We start from the raw sequence: 16,145 nt of genomic DNA on the forward strand, positions 1-16,145 counted from the left end.
CACATTTACAATATCATTAAAGTAATAGCAGTTTAGCTGAATATGTGTCAGGCTCCATCACACCATTAGAAATGGAGGAACACCAACACACATCTATTTCTTATCACAGAAGAGGTGCCTTTTTATTGAACCTTTATTTAATTATGTTTAGTCTAGTTGAATTTTTTTTTTAAATGATAATAATTCAAGAGAGACCTTGTGCTTGCACACCGCAAGAATCTCTCTGACTCTACATACCTCATAGATATACAGTTGAAGTCGGAAGTTTACATACACTTAGGTTGGAGTTGTTAAAACTCATTTTTCAACCACTCCACAAATTTCTTGTTAACAAACCATAGTTTTGGCAAGTCGGTTAGGACATCTACTTTGTGCATGACACAAGTAAATTTTCCAACAATTGTTTACAGACAGATTATTAATTTTCAAACACCTGAAGGTACCATGTTCATCTGTACAAACAATAGTACGCAAGTATAAACACCATGGGAACACGCAGCAGGAAGGAGACGCGTTCTGTCTCTTAGAGATGAACGTACTTTGGTGCGAAAAGTGCAAATCAACCCAAGAACATCAGCAAAGGACCTTGTGAAGATGCTGGAGGAAACAGGTACAAATGTATCAATATCCACAGTAAAACGAGTCGTATATTGAAATAACCTGAAAGGCTGCTCAGCAAGGAAGAAGCCGCTGTTCCAAAACCAGACTACGGTAGCCAGACTACGGTTTGCACATAGGGCCAAAATCGTACTTTTTGGAGAAATGTCCTCTGGTCTGATGAAACAAAAATAGAACGGTTTGGCCATAATGACCATTGTTATGTTTGGAGGAAAAAGGGAGAGGCTTGCAAGTGACCATCACAAAGCCCTGACTTCAATCCCATAGAACATTTTTGGGCAGAATTGAAAAAGCGTGTGCAAGCAAGGAGGCCTACAAACCTGACTCAGTTACACCAGCTGTGTCAGGAAGAATGGGCCAAACTTCACCCAACATATTGTGGGAAGCTTGTGGAAGCCTACCCGAAACGTTTGACCCAAGTTAAACAATTTAATGGCAATGCTACCAAATACTAATTGAGTGTATGTAAACTTCTGACCTACTGGGAATGTGATGAAAGAAATAAAAGCTGAAATAAATCAACTATTATTCTGACATTTGACATTCTTAAAATAAAGTGGTGATCCTAACTGACCTAAGACAGGGAATTTTTACTGGGATTAAATGTCAGGAATTGTGAATAACTGAGTTTAAATGTATTTGGCTAAGGTGTATGTAAACTTCCGACTTCAACTGTACACATTGCCGCTCTTGCTGCTGGTGAGTCTCTGATCCACCTCTACGCAGACGACACCGTTCTGTATACTTCTGGCCCTTCTTTGAAAACTGTGTTAACTACCCTCCAGACGAGCTTCAATGCCATACAACTCTCCTTCCGTATCTTCCAACTGCTCTTAAATACAACTAAAACTAAATGCATGCTCTTCAACCGATCGCTGCCTACACCTGCCCGCCCGCTCAGCATCACTACTCTGGACGGTTCTGACTTAGAATATGTGGACAACTACAGATACCTAGGTGTCTGGTTAGACTGTAAACTCTCCTTCCAGACTCACATCAAACATCTCCAATCCAAAGTTAAATCTAGAATTGGCTTCCTATTTCGCAACAAAGCATCCTTCACTCATGCTGCCAAACATATCCTCGTAAAACTGACCATCCTACCGATCCTTGACTTCGGCGATGTCATTTACAAAATAGCCTCCAACACCCTACTCAACAAATTGGATGCAGTCTATCACAGTGCCATCCACTTTGTCACCAAAGCCCCATAGATGACCCCATTATTATCTGTATGGTGATTCTGCATCTCACTTGTAAGTAATGTATGTGCATATCTACAGTAGACTGCCTAGTCCATTTCTCATGTGTTTAAGTAAGTAGCTATTTACAGTAAAGATAACTGACATTGTCTTCTACCTTGGCTCAAATTACTGACATGGCTTCACTGTAACTCTTATGCAAACTGTGCATTTATATATTTTACTTCTACATCAATTAGCCAAACTTGAGCCCTTTACCTCTGAATGATTTACACCATCTGCAAATAAAGGGGCGAACTGGGACCAAAAATCGTAGTATTTTAGTATTTTGATACTTTGTTCAAGTTGATAAGTATTAAAAACTTTATAGATTGGGCCTCCCGTGTCACGGTTTTCTAAAATAGAACCCAGAAGCAGACCAGGACAAGGAGAGTCTGACGAAGGTGAGTATTTATTTACAAGTTTAAACATAGAGGTAGAAAGATCCAGGATCCAAATCCCCTCCGTACTTATCAGGCGTCGGAACCTTGGGCTCACGGAAGGACACCGCTCCAGAAGCGGCAGGTGAGAGGGGTGAAACAGGTGGTGGATGACCCGCCGGCAAACTGAGCTGATCCTGGATACTCGTCAAGCTAGCAGAGAAGTTCCGGACTGAAAACGCTATCTCCTGTAGCGCCGTGTTGTGTTGTCCCAATATCTTCTCCTGCTGGGTAATGGCATGGCAAACGGAGTCCAGGTCCGCTGGGTTCATCCTTGGCCGGATCGTTCTGTCACGGTTTTCTAAAATAGAACCCAGAAGCAGACCAGGACAAGGAGAGTAGGACGAAGGTGAGTATTTATTTACAAGTTTAAACGTAGAGGTAGAAAGATCCAGGTGGCGGAGCGGGCAGCGGAGGTGAGTTGATGGGAGTGAATAGGCAGATCCAAGGGAGTAACAGAAGCCACCGACGACCAGGCAGGGATGGGGTAAGTGTTCCGGGTGAATGACTGTAGACAGAACAAACGGAGGTAAGTTCAAGGCAAGCAAGACGTACTAAACAACAAAACAAACTCTATCAAACTGGAGGCTGATACGCTGGCACAACATACTGTTCATGGCTAACGATCCGGCAGGGAATGGATGTCAGGTCAGAGCTTAAGAAGTGGAGGGGTGATGATCAGGACCAGGTGTGCAGATAGCTGATGGGATACAGGTGCGGGTAATCAGAGATCTCCCAACTAGCTACGTCGCCCGGCAACCAGACAGGGTGCGTTCCAGGACACCGGAAAAACACTCCAGGACAGAACACAGGCAAAAACAGACTCAGGAAGCGGGATTCGTGACATCCCGATTGGCACAGCGGTCTGAAACACTGCATCGCAGTACAAACTACGTTGCTACAGATGCTGGTTTGATACCCATGCCGGTCGCGACTGGGAGACCCATGAGGCGACGCACAATTGGCCCAGCATTGTCCGGGTTAGCGGAGGGTTTGACCAGCTGGGATGTCCTTATCCCATCGCGCTGTAGTGACTCCTGTGGCGGGCCAGGCACATGCATGCTGACATGGTCACCGGGTGTACAGTGTTTCCTCTGACACATTGGTGCGGCTGCATTCCGGGATAAGTATGCATTGCCTCTTAGCGCTAGGGGTCAGATTTAAATAACGTGCCCAACGTAAACGGAAATTTTCTCTGGCCCAGATCGTAGAATATGCATGTAATTTACAGATTAGGATAGAAAACACTCCAAAGTTTCCAAAACTGTCAAAATATTGTCTGTGAGAATAACAATGCTTATTCTGCAAGCGAAAACCTGAGAAAATGTAACCCGGAAGTTATATATATATTTTTTAATCTGTGTTCCCTGCCCCGTCTAACCACCATTTAAAGGGGTATCAACCAGATTCCTTTTCCAATGGCTTCCTCAGGCTGTGACCAGGCTTTAGACATAGTTTCAGGCTTTTATTTTGAAAAGTGTCCTACGAATATTTCCTGCGCGCGCGGGAGAAACTCACCATTTTCCGTTTGTCTCTTATTGAATAGGTTATGCTCCGGTTGAAATATTATCGATTATGTTTGTTAATGACAACCTGAGGATTGATTATAAAAAACATTTAAAATGTTTCTACGACTATTACGGATACTTTTGGGAATTTGTCAAACGGAACACGGCTTTTTTTTTCTCAACATAATGCGCAACCCAAATGGCGTTTTTTTTGTGATATAAGTAATATTTATCGAACAAAAAGAACATTTGTTGTGTAACTGGGAGACTCGTGAGTGGAAACATCCAAAGATTATCAAAGGTAAGCGATTAATTTTATTGCTTTTCTTACTTTATTGCTTTATTGCTTTTCTTACTTTCGTGACCAAGCTAATCAAGCTAATATAAACTAATATAAGTCTAATACCGAATGCTACACTACACTAGTACCGAGGCTACCTAGCCAGCTACACTTTCAAACTAAGTCAACAACGCAGCCACTGCTAGCTAGCCTACTTCAGCAGCACTGTATCATTTTAGTCAATAAGATTTCTTGCAACGTAAGTTTAACTTTCTGAACATTCGAGACGTGTAGTCCACTTGTCATTCCAATCTCCTTTGCATTAGCGTAGCCTCTTCTGTAGCCTGTCAACTATGTGTCTGTCTATCCCTCTTCTCTCCTCTCTGCACAGACCATACAAACGCTTCACACCGCGTGGCCACTGCCTGGTGGTCCCAGCGCGCACGACCCACGTGGAGTTCCAGGTCTCCGGCAGCCTCTGGAACTGCCGATCTGCGGCCAACAAGGCAGAGTTCATCTCAGCCTATGCTTCCCTCCAGTCCCTCGACTTCTTGGCACTGACGGAAACATGGATTACCACAGATAACACTGCTACTCCTACTGCTCTCTCCTCGTCTGCCCACGTGTTCTCGCACACCCCGATAGCTTCTGGTCAGCGGGGTGGTGGCACTGGGATCCTCATCTCTCCCAAGTGGACATTCTCTCTTTCTCCCCTGACCCATCTGTCTATCGCCTCCTTTGAATTCCATGCTGTCACAGTTACCAGCCCTTTCAAGCTTAACATCCTTATCATTTATCGCCCCCCAGGTTCCCTTGGAGAGTTCATCAATGAGCTTGACGCCTTGATAAGCTCCTTTCCTGAGGATGGCTCACCTCTCACAGTTCTGGGTGACTTTAACCTCCCCACGTCTACCTTTGACTCATTCCTCTCTGCCTCCTTCTTTCCACTCCTCTCCTCTTTTGACCTCACCCTCTCACCTTCCCCCCCTACTCACAAGGCAGGCAATACGCTTGACCTCATCTTTACTAGATGCTGTTCTTCCACTAATCTCATTGCAACTCCCCTCCAAGTCTCCGACCACTACCTTGTATCCTTTTCCCTCTCGCTCTCATCCAACACTTCCCACACTGCCCCTACTCGGATGGTATCGCGCCGTCCCAACCTTCGCTCTCTCTCCCCCGCTACTCTCTCCTCTTCCATCCTATCATCTCTTCCCTCTGCTCAAACCTTCTCCAACCTATCTCCTGATTCTGCCTCCTCAACCCTCCTCTCCTCCCTTTCTGCATCCTTTGACTCTCTATGTCCCCTATCCTCCAGGCCGGCTCGGTCCTCCCCTCCTGCTCCGTGGCTCGACGACTCATTGCGAGCTCACAGAACAGGGCTCCGGGCAGCCGAGCGGAAATGGAGGAAAACTCGCCTCCCTGCGGACCTGGCATCCTTTCACTCCCTCCTCTCTACATTCTCCTCTTCTGTCTCTGCTGCTAAAGCCACTTTCTACCACTCTAAATTCCAAGCATCTGCCTCTAACCCTAGGAAGCTCTTTGCCACCTTCTCCTCCCTCCTGAATCCTCCTCCCCCTCCCCCCCTCCTCCCTCTCTGCGGATGACTTCGTCAACCATTTTGAAAAGAAGGTCGACGACATCCGATCCTCGTTTGCTAAGTCAAACGACACCGCTGGTTCTGCTCACACTGCCCTACCCTGTGCTTTGACCTCTTTCTCCCCTCTCTCTCCAGATGAAATCTCGCGTCTTGTGACGGCCGGCCGCCCAACAACCTGCCCGCTTGACCCTATCCCCTCCTCTCTTCTCCAGACCATTTCCGGAGACCTTCTCCCTTACCTCACCTCGCTCATCAACTCATCCTTGATCGCTGGCTACGTCCCTTCCGCCTTCAAGAGAGCAAGAGTTGCACCCCTTCTGAAAAAACCTACACTCGATCCCTCTGATGTCAACAACTACAGACCAGTATCCCTTCTTTCTTTTCTCTCCAAAACTCTTGAACGTGCCGTCCTTGGCCAGCTCTCCTGCTATCTCTCTCAGAATGACCTTCTTGATCCAAATCAGTCAGGTTTCAAGACTAGTCATTCAACTGAGACTGCTCTTCTCTGTGTCATGGAGGCGCTCCGCACTGCTAAAGCTAACTCTCTCTCCTCTGCTCTCATCCTTCTAGACCTATCGGCTGCCTTTGATACTGTGAACCATCAGATCCTCCTCTCCACCCTCTCCGAGTTGGGCATCTCCGGCGCGGCCCACGCTTGGATTGCGTCCTACCTGACAGGTCGCTCCTACCAGGTGGCGTGGCGAGAATCTGTCTCCGCACCACGTGCTCTCACCACTGGTGTCCCCCAGGGCTCTGTTCTAGGCCCTCTCCTATTCTCGCTATACACCAAGTCACTTGGCTCTGTCATATCCTCACATGGTCTCTCCTATCATTGCTATGCAGACGACACACAATTAATCTTCTCCTTTCCCCCTTCTGATAACCAGGTGGCGAATCGCATCTCTGCATGTCTGGCAGACATATCAGTGTGGATGACGGATCACCACCTTAAGCTGAACCTCGGCAAGACGGAGCTGCTCTTCCTCCCGGGGAAGGACTGCCCGTTCCATGATCTCGCCATCACGGTTAACAACTCCATTGTGTCCTCCTCCCAGAGCGCTAAGAACCTTGGCGTGATCCTGGACAACACCCTGTCGTTCTCAACCAACATCAAGGCGGTGACCCGTTCCTGTAGGTTCATGCTCTACAACATTCGCAGAGTACGACCCTGCCTCACACAGGAAGCGGCGCAGGTCCTAATCCAGGCACTTGTCATCTCCCGTCTGGATTACTGCAACTCGCTGTTGGCTGGGCTCCCTGCCTGTGCGATTAAACCCCTACAACTCATCCAGAACGCCGCAGCCCGTCTGGTGTTCAACCTTCCCAAGTTCTCTCACGTCACCCCGCTCCTCCGCTCTCTCCACTGGCTTCCAGTTGAAGCTCGCATCCGCTACAAGACCATGGTGCTTGCCTACGGAGCTGTGAGGGGAACGGCACCTCCGTACCTTCAGGCTCTGATCAGGCCCTACACCCAAACAAGGGCACTGCGTTCATCCACCTCTGGCCTGCTCGCCTCCCTACCTCTGAGGTAGTACAGCTCCCGCTCAGCCCAGTCAAAACTGTTCGCTGCTCTGGCACCCGAATGGTGGAACAAACTCCCCCACGACGCCAGGTCAGCGGAATCAATCACCACCTTCCGGAGACACCTGAAACCCCACCTCTTTAAGGAATACCTAGGATAGGATAAAGTAATCCTTCTAACCCCTCCCCCCCCTTAGAGTTAGATGCACTATTGTAAAGTGGTTGTTCCACTGGACATCATAAGGTGAATGCACCAACTTGTAAGTCGCTCTGGATAAGAGCGTCTGCTAAATGACTTAAATGTAAATGTAAATGTAATACCAAGCTAATATAAGGCTAAGCTGGATCACAAAAGCTTGGATTTCTTTCGCTGTAAAATATATTTTCAAGATCTGACACGATAGGTGGATTAACAACAAGCTAAGCTGTGTTTTGGTATATTTCACTTGTGATTGCATGATTATAAATATTTTTAGTAATATTTATGCATTTGGCGCCCTGCAATTCTAGCGGTTGTTTAGGAAAGTGATCCCGTAAAAGGGATGCGTAGCGCAGAGAAGTTTTAAGAAGCAGTGCGGCTTGGCGGAGTTGTTTTTCGGAGGTCGCACGGCTCTCGACCTTCGCCTCTCCTGTGGTAGTACGGGAGTTGCAGCGATGGAACAAGACAACTTGATATCACGAAAATATCAAGTGCAATAAATACAATTATTTAAAAAAATTGTGGATGGGAATAATTTGTATGTAAAAAAAATTATAATAGTAATATTTAAAATGAGTAAATCGGGTAATTTTGTATACATTTATTTAAAATTGCATCGGGACGCTTTATGGGGGGATTCTAGTAAGATGCCAGCATAGTCGCCTGAATTCATTTAGACGGAAACGGCCCGATGTACTTGGGCCGATTCTGGGCAGTCATTAATTTTGATTCTGTGCCGAGTCCGACACCAGATTCCAGGCGGATTCAATCAGTTCAATCAGTTCTTCCCCCGGAAGAAGGCCGCTTCTGGGCAGATTCCTCATTGCTAGCTGGGTAGTGGAAAGTTTGTTTGAACTGGTATAATCCATCTGTAGGGGACAATACAAATAAAGCCTGATAAGGTGAAGGCTTGTCGTCACCTATTAACCCCACTAAACCCAAACACCTACTGTATATGAACCCAAACACCTACTGTATATGAACCCAAACACCTACTGTATATGAACCCAAACACCTACTGTATATGAACCCAAACACTTATCTCCATTTTAATTCAACATAACTATGCTAAACTTTTGTTTTTACACTCCATATAAAATGTCTCTGTCAATTCTGCTCTCTGTAAATAGACATTGTGGTCCAATACCAACTACCACGCCCACTACCAATGAAATCACCTTTGATCTCAGAGTGAATGAAGAGGTGTTCTCTGATTCTCAGCCAGACAGAGCAGAATAGATTTACACACAGAATGGCGAGAACCTTCCTACCAGCTCTACTGCTCTATGGATTGAGTAAGTAAGCTACTGTTAAATCTAACATGGAGACAGAGTAAGATTGACTGCATCCATCAAGTATAACCAGAATGTTCAGTGCAGCACTTCTTCCTGATTTCTAACGTGATTTCAATGAATATAGTAATTAACTTTGTTCTATCTGTTTCAGGTTTGGTCTCTGTTTTGGTTTCTCAGTTTCGGACTATGGTGGTCCGTACTGGGGATACCATCACCTTGCAGTGCTCCAATGTTACAACGGCTGTGGGACACACAGCATGGTTCAAGCAAGTCAACGGATCAGAGCCTGTGTGTATCTCGTCTATGTACGGCTGTAATTCAACACCTCATCTCCACAATGGTTTTCAAAGGATCAATTTTGAAATGTTCAGCAACAACACCACTATCTTTCTGAGAATCACAAAAGTGGAAATAGCTGACTGTGGCCTGTATTTCTGTGGATTCTATCCACATAGCCACATGTTCTTTGTCAACGCAACATATCTAAAAATTCAAGGTACGTTTTCAATTATTTATCTGCCGTTTGATACATTTGAAAATGAGTAACAACCTAATCAGGAGTTGTCATAAAACAAAGGCAAACCTTTGCTGGACATATTTTTTATTATAAACATTTTGAGAAAAAATGAATTCATTATTTTGACTAATCTCGATGTTATAGGGCACAACGGAGGTGAGGAAATACCAGAGTCATCGACAAAAAGTGAGTTTCTCTTTCTTTCTCATGTACAGTGCCTTCAGAAACTATTCATACCCCTTGACTTATTCCACATTTTGTTGTGTTACAGCCTGAATTCAAAATGGATTAAAAAAAATATTACCTCACCTATCTACACACAATACCCTATAATGACAAAGATAAAATGCCTATCGACCGAATCAGGTGTTATCATGAAACAAAGGCAAACCATTGATGGACATATTTTTCATCAATATAATTTTTTGCAAAAAATACATATGTTTTCTTACTAATCTCGATGTTATAGGGCACAACGGAGGTGAGGAAATACTAGAGTTGTCTAAAGAGTTTCTCTGTCTTTCTCATGTACAGTGCCTTCAGAAAGTATTCACACCCTTAGACTTATTCCACATTTTGTTGTGTTACAGCCTGAATTCAAAACTGATTAAATAGATTGACACAAAATACCCATAATGACAAAGTGAAAACATGTTTTTAGACATGTTAGCAAATTTATTGAAAATTAAATGCAGAAACATATTTATTTAGCTAGGCAAGTCAATTAAGAACACATTCTTATTTTCAATGTTCCTAGCCTAGGAACAGTGGGTTAACTGCCTTGCTCAGTGGCAGAACGACAGATTTTTCCCTTGTCAGCTCAGCGATTCAATCTGGCAACCTTTCAGTTACTAGTCCAATGCTCTAACCACTAGGCTACCTGCCGCCCCTGTAAAAAATAATTTACATTAGTATTCACACCCCTGACTCAATACATGTTAGAATCAACTTTGGCAGTGATTACAGCTGTGAGTCTTTCTGGGTAAGTCTCTAAGAATGTACAATCTGGAATGATCAATATTTGACCTTTTCTTTTTTTATTCATCAAGCTCTGTTAATCGGCTAGAAAATCTATGAAAAGACTTGAAGATGTCTGTCTAGCAATGAGAAAAATGATTGCTAGACAATCATTTTCAAGTCATGCAATAGATTTTCAAGGCACTATATTTGGCCTTGTGTTTTAAGTTATTATCATGCTGAAAGGTGAATTTGTCTCCCATTGTCTGTTGGAAAGTAGACGGAACCAGGTTTTCCTCAAGGATTTTTCCTGTGCTTAGCGCTATTATGTATGTTTTTATATATTTTTTAAACTCCCTAGTCATTGTCGATGACAATCCTACCCATAACATGATGCAGCCACCACCATGCTTGAAAATATGAAGAGTGATACTCAGTGATGTGTTGTGTTGGATTTGCCCCAAACATAATGCTTTCTACTCAAGACATGAAGATAATTTCTTTGAAACATTTTTATCAGTTTTACTTTAGTGCCTTATCGCAAACAATAATATTTTTTAAATTTTGTTCAGACTTTCTTTCCCTCTGTCATTTAGGTTAGTATTGTGGAGTAACTACAATGTTTTTGATCCATCCTCAGTTTTCTCCTATCACAGCCATTAAACTCTGTAACTCATTGTGAAATCCCTGAGTGGTTTCCTTCTTCACCTTCAACTGAGTGAGGAAGGACGACTATATCTTTGTAGTGACTGGGTGTATTGATACACCGTCCAAAGTGTAATTAATAACTTTACCATGCTCAAAGGGACTTTCAATGTCTTATTTTTTTACTCATCTATCAATAGGTGCCCTTCTTTGTGAGGTATTGGAAAACCTCCCTGGTCTTTGTGGTTACATCTGTGTTTGAAATACACTTATCAGCTGAGGGACCTTACCGATAACTGTATGTGTGGGGTAGAGAGATGAGGTAGTCATTCAGAAATCATGTTAATAAACACTAATATTGCACACAGAGTGAGTCCATGCAACTTATTATGTGACTTGTTATTAATCACATTAATCTGAACTTATTTAGGCTTGCTCTAACAAAGTGCGTGAATACTTATTGAACCAAGACATTTCAGCTTTTCATTTTTTATTAATTTGTAAACATTTCTAAAACATATTTTCACTTTGACTTTCTGAAGGCACTGCCGAAGCAAAACCAAAACATTGTAATGAAACTATCAGTCTAGTAGGAGAGGATGACGATGGAACGACATACCTCCCTTCCCTGGTTGTGATCCTGGGTGTTGTGACTGCTGTTCTACTGATAGTCGTCCTCATCCTGGTCCTCGAGATCAGACGAGACACAAAAACACACAACACAGGTGCGATGGAGGACCATAAACATTTTCTAAAAGGTGTATATCTCAGATTATATCAATTGAACGCAAACCACACACACACATGCTTAGGGTATTTCTCTCTGACCAAATTTCTTTACAGTAAGACACAACGTAAAATGTATGTTTGAATAACTGTTTGTGTACTGACCCAAATTACTCTTTCCTTATTCAGGTATCGAGGCTCAACTGCAGCCACAAAATAGCCAGGTAATAGAAACGGTCATATTTCGTAAATGACATCCAGATAACTGTACTTGATTAGAATTGTGTGTTTAATTGAGATTTGTTTGATACCTCTAACCTTATTATATATTTTCTACAGGATCCGGATCAGGACCCAGACTCTCTGAACTACTCAGCACTGAGTTTCCGTCAGAAGAGGTCCAGAAATAAGAAGACAGCTGAAGGTCAAATGATGGAGATGGAGTCGAATGTTGTTTATGCTGCCACAAGATAATTGTCAAATGTTTTAATGTTGAACTGATGTAATATATTGAATAGTAGTAGTCAACAATCCCCTTGTGACAGCCATCGTGATTGAGTGCTGAGGTAGAGGAGGGGCCAGTGAGGAACACATCACTTCCTGTGTTGTGAGTGACAGTAAGGAGCAGCTCAGTGTTGAGTGGGACCTGCTGAGGTGAACATCACTGGGCCTATCATAGTATTGACAGAAAGATAGTGTAATATTATTATTTTTATTTTTTTACTGATTACCAATATTATACTACTTTTTGATATTAAAGATGACATGGCCCTGGGTGTGTATCTCTAATTCTGTGTAATAAGATTTAGGATGCAAACCACAACAAAATGGGGGCACTAGTTTATGTAATATATTTGAATGTGTATGATAATGGTGACACTGATAGGCCTTGTTATTTTCCACTGTGGTAAAGTCCTCTCATTCTCTCTCTTTCTGCAAGCAACCTGCACCACAGGAAGACTGGCCTGGAGCTCTCTCTCTGTTTGTCTCTCTGTCTCTCTGTCTCTCTGTCTCTCTGTCTCTCTGTCTGTCTCTCTCTCTCTGTCTCTCTCTCTCTCTCTCTGTTTCTCTCTCTCTCTCTGTCTCTGCATCTAACCACACACTCTCTTCTCAGCATTCAGGCCCCACATCAATTTCCATCCATACCGCCAGACTGAAAATACCTGACCAAAACCAAACTACTCCAGGCTCTAGACTAGAGAGTTGTGCACAATGTGTGAAGTGTACAATGACAAACACTATAATACTTCAAAACATCTGCTGTTGTTATCATAATTGTATGGTTGAATTTATTTAAATGCATGATGTACAATGATTTGGGTGGACATCTGGGGTTTGGGACACCTGTACACCACCTGTACACTGCCACCTGTACACCGCCAATAAAGGTGGGGGAAAAAATAAACAATCTGCTGTTTAGTAAAATAACCATGCATTTAGTGGGCGATGTTCAAAAGTCCATAAAATGTTTGTTTTTTTCAACTTCTTGAACACTTTTGTGCACTTGTAGACGTACTTCAATCATAGTGCATACAGGATGTGTTTGCATGAATAGGGAACGCATCCATAAACTATAGGCCTACTGCACTAATGTTGTGTGTGCCGAGGCAGGTGTCAATGCTCTCAGCCTGGTCTCATACACTAGACGTAACATAGTAAATGTAAATCAGGGAAGTTCTAATTAGTATGATATGTTACGTTTGGTATGGTTACATAAGACAGAATTAAGGCAAAAACAAAAGTAGGGTGGTTGGTCGGGAGGGATGATTAGGCATTTAATGTGAACCTCTAGCAACCCAAAGGTTGCTTGTTCCAGTCTCATCATGGACAACTTTAGCATTTTAGCTAATTAATAACTTTGCAACTACTTACTACATTTTAGCTACTTAGCAACTAGTTAGCTTGTTAGCTAACCATTCCTCTAAACGTAACCCTTTACCCAACTCCTAACCCTAACATTAACCCTAACCTTGACCCTAACCTTTACCCCTAACCCTAACCCCTGTCCTAGCTAACGTTAGCCACCTACCCAACGTTAGCATTAGCCTCCTCGCTGCCTAGCTAACGTTAGCCACAATAAATTGGAATTTGTAACAAATAGCATGTTTTGCAAATTCATAACATATTGTATGAATTGCAATTTGTAACATATCATATGAATTGTATTTCGTAACTTAAAACTTCTTAATGCTTGGGGGCAGTATTTCGACGTCTGGATGAGAAGCGTGCCCAAAGTAAACTGCCTGTTACTCAGGCCCAGAAGCTAGGATATGCATATAATTGGTATTTGGATAGAAAACACTCTACACTTTCCAAAACTGTTAAAATAATGTCTGTGAATATAACATAACTGATATGGCAGGCAAAAACCTGAGGAAAATCCATCCAGGAAGCGCAATTTTTTTGATGTGGGTAGTTTTCAATTGAATGCCTATTGAGTATCTAATGGGTTAGGACCCAGATTGCAGTTCCTATGGCTTCCACTAGATGTCAACAGTCTTTAGACATTGTTTCAGGCTTGTTTTCTGAAAAATGAAGAAGAATGAGACCTTTCTGTCAGTGGACTGAGGAAGCATGCAGTGCTGGTTTGCGTGCGTGACCGTGTGTGCGTCCTTTGTTGTTTTTCCTGTCTATTGAATAAGCTATTGTCCGGTTGAAATATTATCGATTATTTAGACAATTGACAACCTGAGGATTAATTATAAACATCGTTTGACATGTTTCGACGAACTTTACCGGTACTATTAGGATGTATTTGTCTGCATGTTTTGACCGCCTTTGAGCCAGTGTATCACTGAACAAATTATCGAACAAAACAAACATTTATTGTGTAGCTGGGACTCTTGTGACTGCAACCAGACGGAGATCTTCAAAGGTAAGTGATTCATTTTATCGCTATTTCTGACTTTCATGACTCCTCTACTTGGTTGGAAAATGTTTGTATGCTTTTGGAAGCGTGGCGCTATCCTCAGATAATCGCATGGTATGCTTTCGCCGTAAAGCCTTTTTGAAATCTGACAAAGCAATTGGATTACCAAGAAGTTCATCTTTAAGCCGATGTATAACACTTATAACACTATCGTAACATATCATACTAATTGGAGTGTCCCAGATTTACATTTACTATATTACGTCTACTCCTGAGTCCAGGTTGAGGCTCTCTGCAAACTCTCATCTGATGCATTCGCTGCAGACACAACATCCTCGACCTGTGGTCAGTGTCACCTTGCTGGTGTGAACAGTGATGGAAAAAACACGTACATCTTATACAAAGGTCTTTGTGGTGAGAAGTTTCCACTGAACAACAAAACATACATGTTTTTTTCTTTGGTACTTTTGATTTCACACCTCATCTGTTCTGTGCTATATTTGTTATGGTTTGTTACCAAGGCAGTTTGATGTGCATACAAATAATCATGTTGCTAATTGTGTTGCTAAGGTCTTGGACACGCCTTGTTGTGTTTTTGGTCAACACACTCTATTTCACTATTTCTGCTGGACAGAGGGATTCTGAGGAGGTTGATAACAAACCCTCAGGTCCAACAGTTTCAGCCCATAGCTTTTATATTGTTACTTTCAGGGAGGCAGGAGGGTGGGCCGTGCACACATCAGGGCTTAGTTTACTTTTCGCTGACAAAACTGTTATCTTTCTACAGCATGAACCAAGTGTGCTTCTGAAATGGCACAATATGGGCCTTGGTCAAAAGAAGTGCCTCTGGTCAGAGGTACAGGACAGGTATGTGCACTATATAGGGAATATAGTGAACTTTCACCAAACCCTCTTTCTGAACCGCACTCATACCACATGTTTATATGCAGACCACAACCGGTTTTTGTCACTAAACTCATCAGACAACGAAAAAAAAAACTTTATATGACATGCAATGCCTGACATCTATCAGAATTCTTTCAATAACTTGAGAAAGTATTGTGAGGATATACAAATTATATCGATACAATCTCTTTCTGTGAGCCCTATGGAGATATAGTACGTATGAGGAAGTACAGAGTCAGGGCCTACAGTATTATTGGTCATTTTCAGAGCATCAGAATGAGACAATATGTAAATGTAAAAGCACTCTTCAGTTTATACATTCAACAGTATAATATCACAGAAAAGTGCATGACTAGTGTGCTCTCTGAGAAGGCATTCATAAGCAGAATAATAATACTGATACCTTTGACTGTGTACATATGAGATGGCCAATCATAATCATGCCATCCCATAAAAATTATAATTCAAAAACAAGTATATCCATATCGTAAATATTGTCACACCTACTCCCGCTCCCTCCAGCGCTTGAAGTTGCCAGTCTACTAACCACCGGCCCTGGCAACAGTTATTACGCACACCTGCTCCCCATCATTACGCACACCTGGTCATCATTATCTCCTTGATTACTCCCCCTCAATCATTAGGTAGTATTGTTTTCTCATGCGTTTTGTACGTGATCGCATCTACGTGCCCACGGGGGTAAGATATCGGCTGTTTACCTGGGCACACACATCCCTCGCCGCTGGACACCCAGGTGTCACCCGTACTATCCAACCCCTCTCCGATAAGTACTGGTGGCCCACCTTGGTGCGGAACGTGCCCA

The sequence above is a fragment of the Salvelinus alpinus genome, chromosome 11 (assembly GCF_045679555.1).
Source record: "Salvelinus alpinus chromosome 11, SLU_Salpinus.1, whole genome shotgun sequence".
In the NCBI taxonomy this organism is placed as follows: Eukaryota; Metazoa; Chordata; class Actinopteri; order Salmoniformes; family Salmonidae; genus Salvelinus; species Salvelinus alpinus.